At 37.5% G+C, this 7838-nt stretch overlaps 1 long non-coding RNA gene across 1 annotated transcript; it reads right to left on the reverse strand.

Annotated features, from left to right (window-relative positions):
* Positions 1 to 2930: 2930 nt before the first annotated feature.
* LOC110454953 lies at positions 2931 to 5495 on the reverse strand. Its single transcript, XR_002463413.1, has 2 exons — positions 5277 to 5495; positions 2931 to 3169 (listed from the first exon to the last, which is right to left on the reverse strand). It is a non-coding gene; the product is annotated as an uncharacterized LOC110454953 (long non-coding RNA).
* Positions 5496 to 7838: the final 2343 nt, after the last annotated feature.

Genomic DNA, 7838 nt, shown 5'->3' on the forward strand with positions numbered 1-7838 from the left:
TTACACCTTGTCTTTGTGTTAAGACGTTGTTGTAGTTCTGTATGTATGAGTTACACTTTGTCTTTATGTAAAGACGTTGTTGTAGTTCTGTATGTATGAGTTTACACCTTGTCTTTGTGTTTAGACGTTGTTGTAGTTATGTATGTCTGAGATTACACCTTGTCTTTGTGTTAAGACGTTGTTGTAGTTCTGTATGTATGAGTTTACACCTTGTCTTTGTGTTAAGACGTTGTTGTAGTTATGTATGTCTGAGTTTACACCTAGTCTTTGTGTTTCGTTCTGTATGTCTGTCTAGACATTGACGTTGTTTTTGTTCTGTATGTTCGTTGTATATGTCAGCATTTAGACAGTGTCTGTGTTGTAGTTCTGTATGTCAGCATTTAGACATTGCCTTTGTTTTCATTCTGTATATCAGCATTTAGACATTGCTGTTGTTTCTGTATGTCAGCATTTACACATTGCCGTTGTTTCTATTCTGTATGTCAGCATTTAGACAATGCCGTTGTTTCTATTCTGTATCTCAGCATTAAGACAATAATGTTTTCGTTTAGTATGTTTGCATTTAGATATTGAACTTGTTTTTGTCCTGTATGTCTGCATTTAGACATTGAACTTGTTTTTGTTCTGTTTGTCTGCATTAGGACACTGACGTTGATTTTGTTCTGTATGTCTGCATTGAGCCATTGACGTTAATTTCGTTCTGTATGTCTGCATTGAGATATCGACATTGTTTTCGTTCTGTATGTCTGCATTTGAACATTTAACTTGTTTTCGTTTTTTATGTCTGCATTAAGACACTGACGTTGATTTTGTTCTGTATGTCTGCATAAAGACATTGACTTTAATTTCGTTCTGTATGTCTGCATTACTTGTTGGTGGAGTTGTGACTGAAATAATAGGATGGGAGAAAAATAATCAACCCCTACCTTGAGGGTGTAACAGAGAAATCTCCAACCCTCGGAAGAATAAGATCGATGTTTATTCCGACTGGAATTTGTTTATTTGTATGTATTAATAAAATCATTCACCCCCTTGGGGTTGAGATTAATAGAATCATTCACCCCTTTGTGGGTAAGATAGGAGACGTCAAGAACAATAGCGTGACCCCGAAAGGTCACTATAATTACCGCCGCCAGTCTGCGCATGTAAGCGATCTAGACCCGTGGGTCGGATTAATAGAATACCTCACCAACCTTGGGTAAGATATAGGGGAATCTCAACCCTCGGGGAAATATTCTAAAGTTGCCAAGCACTCGGCAAAGCATCGTGTTTTGCAAATTAAGAAAAGTTCCCCCTCGGGTTGAGATTCCTCTTTCTCCCACACCTGACAGATTTATCTCCCGTTTTGCCGGTGCTAGATTTATCTGTCTCCGCCCTAGGGTTGAGACGGGGATTCCCCTATTCATAACAATGGCATGACGTCACTTCAACAATACAATGACGTCACGTCAACAATCAATCAACAAATTGCCTGTATGTGTTTTGGGTCCATGTTTACCTTTATTTCACATTTAAATACTGTTAGATATGGGAGAAAAATAATCAATCGCTACTGGTTGTGTAAGATGGAGAAAACTCAACCCTCGGACTAAGAATTTTTTGTCCAGATCTCGGCAAGCCTCGTTCTGGACAAAAAATCTAAGTCCTCGGGTTGAGATTTCTCTATCTTACACAACCAGTAGCGTTAGATTCTATTAATCTCACCCAAGGGTGGTGAGATATTCTATTAATCCGACCCACGGGTCTAGATCGCTTACACGCGCAGACTGGCGGCGGTAATTATAGTTACCTTTCGGGGTAACGCTATTGTTCTTGACGTCATTTTATGCCGTTTTCGGGTCAATCAGGGTCATTGACGTCACTAACAATGGACATCCGGGCTTCATATGCAAATTAGAAATGTGCGGACATTTTACAACTTAACTAGAAGAGCAGCTGTTTTTACGGGTTTTAGGTAATAAGCAAGAAATAATATCCATCCCTGATGTGAGGTAAGGGTAAGGTTATTCAAACCCTCGGGATACAATATTAAGCAAAAGACCCTCGGCAAAGCCTCGGGTCTCCTGCACAATATTTTATCCCTGGGGTTTGAACACATCAGGGATGGATTCTATTAATCCATGCTACCAGATGTGGTCTTCCAATGGTCTGCCCCCATCCCATTGTTTGTCATGTACAGATTAATACATATATGCCACTAGGATTGGTCTTGCCAATCTCCTCATCTTTTCCCGGAGATGGTGTCCAGTCCTGTCCATGGAAGCTTATTAGTTCCTGAATCATAACATCGAAAACAGTCAATATGTTCAATATATAACTACATTGTATATAAATATGGGACAGAATGAATTGTCCTCTGAATGCTGATAGGCAGAGCCAACATTGGGAAAAATTTGCAGTATTATACGTACTAAGAATACTTTGCCATGGTTGCTTAAATAAATAGTGTGGTATAACCGTCGTGATATTACTGACGTGGCTCGACATTGTAGCACATCTGATGTATACACTAGTCTGTGGTAAATTTGCAAACGAACTACGGAAACAAAGGACTCGATATATTAAGGATAATAATAGTAATAATAATAAATCGAGGTTCTTATATACCGCTTTATCACTCAACCTAGTTTGTAAGTCGTCTCAAAGCGGTTCACAAATTATTATCCTTGGTTCTCTATCACCTCCCTGGCGAGCATACAGCCGCACCGTGCTACCATTTCGGCGCTCACAGCTAGCATTCAAATTTACAGCTGAGTAGACTGAAACAAAAGGAGTAAAGTATCTTGTTCAAAAATACAACACAGTGCCGTGACGTTACGTGACTCGACCCGCAATCCTTCGGTCACAAGCCCGGCGTCCTACCACTAGACTAACGTGCCTCTGTAGAGTGCGTTATATGACAGTGTTGAAAATGGAACCGAGACAAAACACACGCACAATTTATCTTTATTTGCTTATCTCATTAAATAAAAAAATGTGATCGTGGCACTGAAGATAATGTGTCATATTGCCAGGAAATGTCATTCGTCTTTTTTCCCACCGAAGAGATTGCCAATTTTAAAAAATCGACCAAATATTCCTTTTCCTAATGATAAGATGAAGTTAACTTTGGACTTTTCGTCCGACGATGGGCTCGGGGTTGTCGTGGTCGTGGTCTTCGTTTCCTTTGCTGAAATATACAAGCATGATGTGATGTTAGAACACTTACTGGTGTACATTAGATATCAGTACACTGATTGGTGTACATGAGATATCAGTTCACCAATTGATATACATTATATATCAGTACACTCATTGGTGTATGTTAATTATCAGTACACTTATTGTTGTATATTAAATATCAGTACATTTATTGTTGTAAATTAGATATCAGTATACTTATTGTTGTATATTAGATATCAGTACACTTATTGTTGTAAATTAGATATCAGTACACTTATTATTGTATATTAGATATCAGTACACTTATTGTTGTATATTAGATATCAGTACACTTTTTGCTGTATATTAGATTTCAGTACACTTTTTGCTGTTTATTAAATATCAATACACTTTTTGTTGTATATTAGATATCAGTACACTTATTGTTGTATATAAGATATCAGTACACTTTTTGCTGTTTATTAGATATCAATATACTTATTGTTGTATATTAGATATCAGTACACTTATTGTTGTATATTAGATATCCTTTAACTTATTGTTGTATATTAGATATCCTTACACTTATTGTTGTATATTAGATATCAGTACACTGATTGGTGTACATTGTATATATAAACTGACAAGATAGTTATGTTATTAATCAGTGCAGTAGTTATTACTTACTTGTTTGTGGTTTTGTTATAAAACCTACTAAAACATACAACATCCTGCGGTTTACGGTTGTTAAATGAACTAAGTTACAATGGAGTTTTAAAATGTTGGTTCGATAAAACATTACTTATCTATTTTTTCTCTCTCGACACCACGAGGTAGCGGAAGCGAGAGTAAGGTGCTGACATTAAGTTTTTGCGTTAAAGTTAGTTTCACTGAAAGTATTAGTGCGAGACCAACCAAACTTGAACCATAGATGCATCTTAGGTAGTACATCTGTACCTATGCATCAAATGCTGGATGTTGCGGCATACTTCTCATGGTCTATTGACTTTGTCAGAATCTCCATCAACATTAAGTTTTTGCGTTCAAGTCTGTTTCTCTGAAACTATAACTGCTAGACCAACCAAACTTAACATGTGCATTGATGGTCAAAACGGGGCACAGGCGAGACATATCCATCCGAATGGCTTGTTTATGCTCGGAACGAAATAATAATTATTAAACGCATATTTTGAACATTAATGGGAGTATATGCCACCAACCCAGTTGCATACAACCCTGCCATTAATGCATGCCATTTAATCAATATGTAGGCAACATGTATATTTACCATGGTATAGTATTGCCACTAAATAACTACTATATTTAGATGGCATTCATATAGGACACGAATGCCATGAAACAATATTATACTCATAATTGTTACGTTCATGCTAAATAATAATTGCAGTTAAATTTTCCGCGAGATGAACATATTCCAAAAATGGTAAATATAAGTACTGAACTGCTTTCAGTGGGCAGTCATAAGCAATATGAATGCCATCTGAAAGCAGCTCAGTGCTAAAGAACATGCATATCCGTTGCACCGCCTTTAAATAAACCGTGTTATGAGACCATGAATATTGTCCTTTTGAAAACTGTTGGGATCTTTCCGTCAATCCGATATAGTATAGTCGGGGACCAATTATGTCGTGGCATCAACTTCTGCATCAAACTCCAGAATAGTTTCCGATCACGTGACGTTTATCTCTTGTGGAAATTGCGACTATAGAATACATTTGGTAGAACAGTGTGTTTTTCTTGATATCTTGATGCCGAGAAACCACACAGAAAGGTATAATGAAATTTTCTTTATTGTTTTCAACGTAAATGTAAGAATTGAAATTCATCTTTTTAATATTTATGATGGCATAAAGCGCATTTTTGTTCGAACAAGCAACTGTGCCGCGCATCGGGGAATAAGACCGTAAGGGCTTTTCATTATAAATGATGAAAAAATGTGTGTCAATCCTTAAATGCCCATACGAACACTTTTCACTTTTTATCACAAATATTGAAATAAATTTACTTAACTTGTATTTCTTTCCGTAAATTTCATATGTGTACCTTACTGTGACAAACTGATACCTTCACCAAGATCGGGCTAGTCGCTGTCTCCTTTACGTGTCTATACTTACATTTGCCAAACCAAGAGAATCCGGATGTGACATGCGCCATAAGTACCATCAGTACCAGACCATACGCGATGAATCTCACAGGTTTCATGTTCAGCCTCTTGTTTCTATTAAAGTGCAATATAAGAATCCGTAGATGTTTTGAACGGCTCGTTTACATACACGTCGAAGTGAGCGGGTGGTTGTTGTAAGTATAAGTCATCAGTATGGGGATGGGGTTTATGTATCCGTCAGGCCGTCTTTTACTTGCTATCCATCATTTTGTGGTTACATATGTTAAATTTCAAAGCATGTGACGCGGGTTGTGAGTGTTGACTAATACTTCACGTGAGGCTCATACACATGTAGGACACGGATACCCTGTTGTTGTAAACATACAAATATAGGACACGGTTACCTTGTTGTTGTGAACGTACAAATGTAGGACACAGGTACCTCGCCATTGTAAACATACAAATGTAGGACACGGGTACCTTGTCGTTGTGAACATACAAATGTAGGACACAGGTACCTCGCCATTGTAAACATACAAATGAAGGACACAGGTACCTCGCCATTGTAACCATACAAATGTAGGACACAGGTACCTTCTCGTTGCAATCGTACACATGTAGGACACGGATACCTTGTTGTTGTAAACATATAAATGTAGGACACAGGTACCTTCTCGTTGCAAACGTACACATGTAGGACACGGATACCTTGTCGTTGCACATGTACAAATGTAGGACACAGGTACCTCGTCATTGTAAACATACAAATGTAGGACACAGGTACCTTCTCGTTGCAAACGTACACATGTAGGACACGGATACCTTGTCGTTGTGAACATACAAACGTAGGACACAGATACCTTGTTGTTGTAAACATACAGGACACGGGTACCTTGTTGTTGTGAACATACAAACGTAGGACACAGATACCTTGTTCTTGTAAACATACAGGACACAGATACCTTGTTGTTGTAAACATACAAATGTAGGACACGGGTACCTTGTTGTTGTAAACATACAAATGTAGGACACGGGTACCTTCTCGTTGCAAACGTACACATGTAGGACACGGATACCTTGTATTTGCACATGTACAAATGTAGGACACAGATACCTTGTTGTTGTAAACATACAAATGTAGGACACGGATACCTTGTTGTTGTAAACATATAAATGTAGGACACGGGTACCTTGTTGTTGTAAACATACAAATGTAGGACACGGGTACCTTGTTGTTGTAAACATATAAATGTAGAACACGGGTACCTTGTCGTTGTAAACATACAAATGTAGGACACGGGTACCTTGTCGTTGTAAACATATATATATTTGTGCTGCAATCTTCCTGCATTTAAAACAAATGAGACTGTCATCGCCGATGAATTTTCTCGCATGTTCGGTAATATCAATAGGTACATGTATGCTATTAAAATATCAATAAAATGTTCCATTGAGTGGAAAGAAAGATATTTATCACTTAATTAAAGAAAATGATCACATGCCTAAATATTTTATTTTTTTAAAGTGAATCTGAACGTGGATTCGAACATACATCGTTCATTTCTCCTGGTCACAAGCAAAGTGCGTCACACATTAGGCTAGATCGGACACAGACGAATATGGAAATACAAACTGTTTTAACCAAAGAAACATCTGTCACAGTTTTGATTAACCCTCTTTTTCATTATTTTGAGCACTTACCTAAAGGAGGACCACTTTTCCGTCACTCGATTTGTGTTTGCATATTATATCAAGGAATCAAAAAGTTTAATCAAAAGTTGGTCCTCGGGTGGGAAAGTATTGAAATTATTCTTTCATAGACATAGTGAATATGGCTATATTCAGTATTATATTAACAATACCGAATATCTCAACAGTTCAAAAATTCATATTCAATTGGTTTTATATCTATTCCATGCATTTTCGCTACTAAAACTTAATTACTCATCAATATTTGTTTGTTCTGTTTTCAAAAATGCCGACTTTGGGAAATACGGGCAGTTTTCTGCCATAGCTCTTTGAGGTCTTATAATGTAAAACTAATTTTCATGATGTGATACTTACCATAACTTAAGTATGCATATTCAAAACATACACCCATCTTTGTAGTCAAAATCAACCCACACACATATATATATACTACTCACATTTTGCTAAGGATCACCTATATTTTGAAAAACCAAATCAAAATATTAGAAAGGATATGATATTTTCTTTCCTTACTGTTTTGGTCGAATATGTTAGCTTTCCAAATCGTCCTGTGTGGGTGTGTTCAGTCAATCATAAAAGTGCGTGCACGCTTTTCCACGTGTACACCACTGTTGTAAGCTAAGCTAGGCTAAGTAAGGCGTTGTTCAAATTGTTCAGGAACACAAAGACGAACCAGACAACGGTTAAATGACGGTGAAATGAATAGGGGCATCGTAATGCTGCAAGCTAGCATGTCTCAACGTCAGGTTGCAGCAGACCTTTGGGTGTCTGAAAGTGTGGTGGCAAGAAATGTGTAATCGTTTCCAAACTAACGGAAACCCTTCCAGACGTCATGCTGGAGGTCGTTCTAGGGCTACAACGC

Source organism: Mizuhopecten yessoensis, unplaced genomic scaffold, assembly GCF_002113885.1.
Source record: "Mizuhopecten yessoensis strain PY_sf001 unplaced genomic scaffold, ASM211388v2 scaffold8123, whole genome shotgun sequence".
Lineage (NCBI taxonomy): Eukaryota > Metazoa > Mollusca > Bivalvia > Pectinida > Pectinidae > Mizuhopecten > Mizuhopecten yessoensis.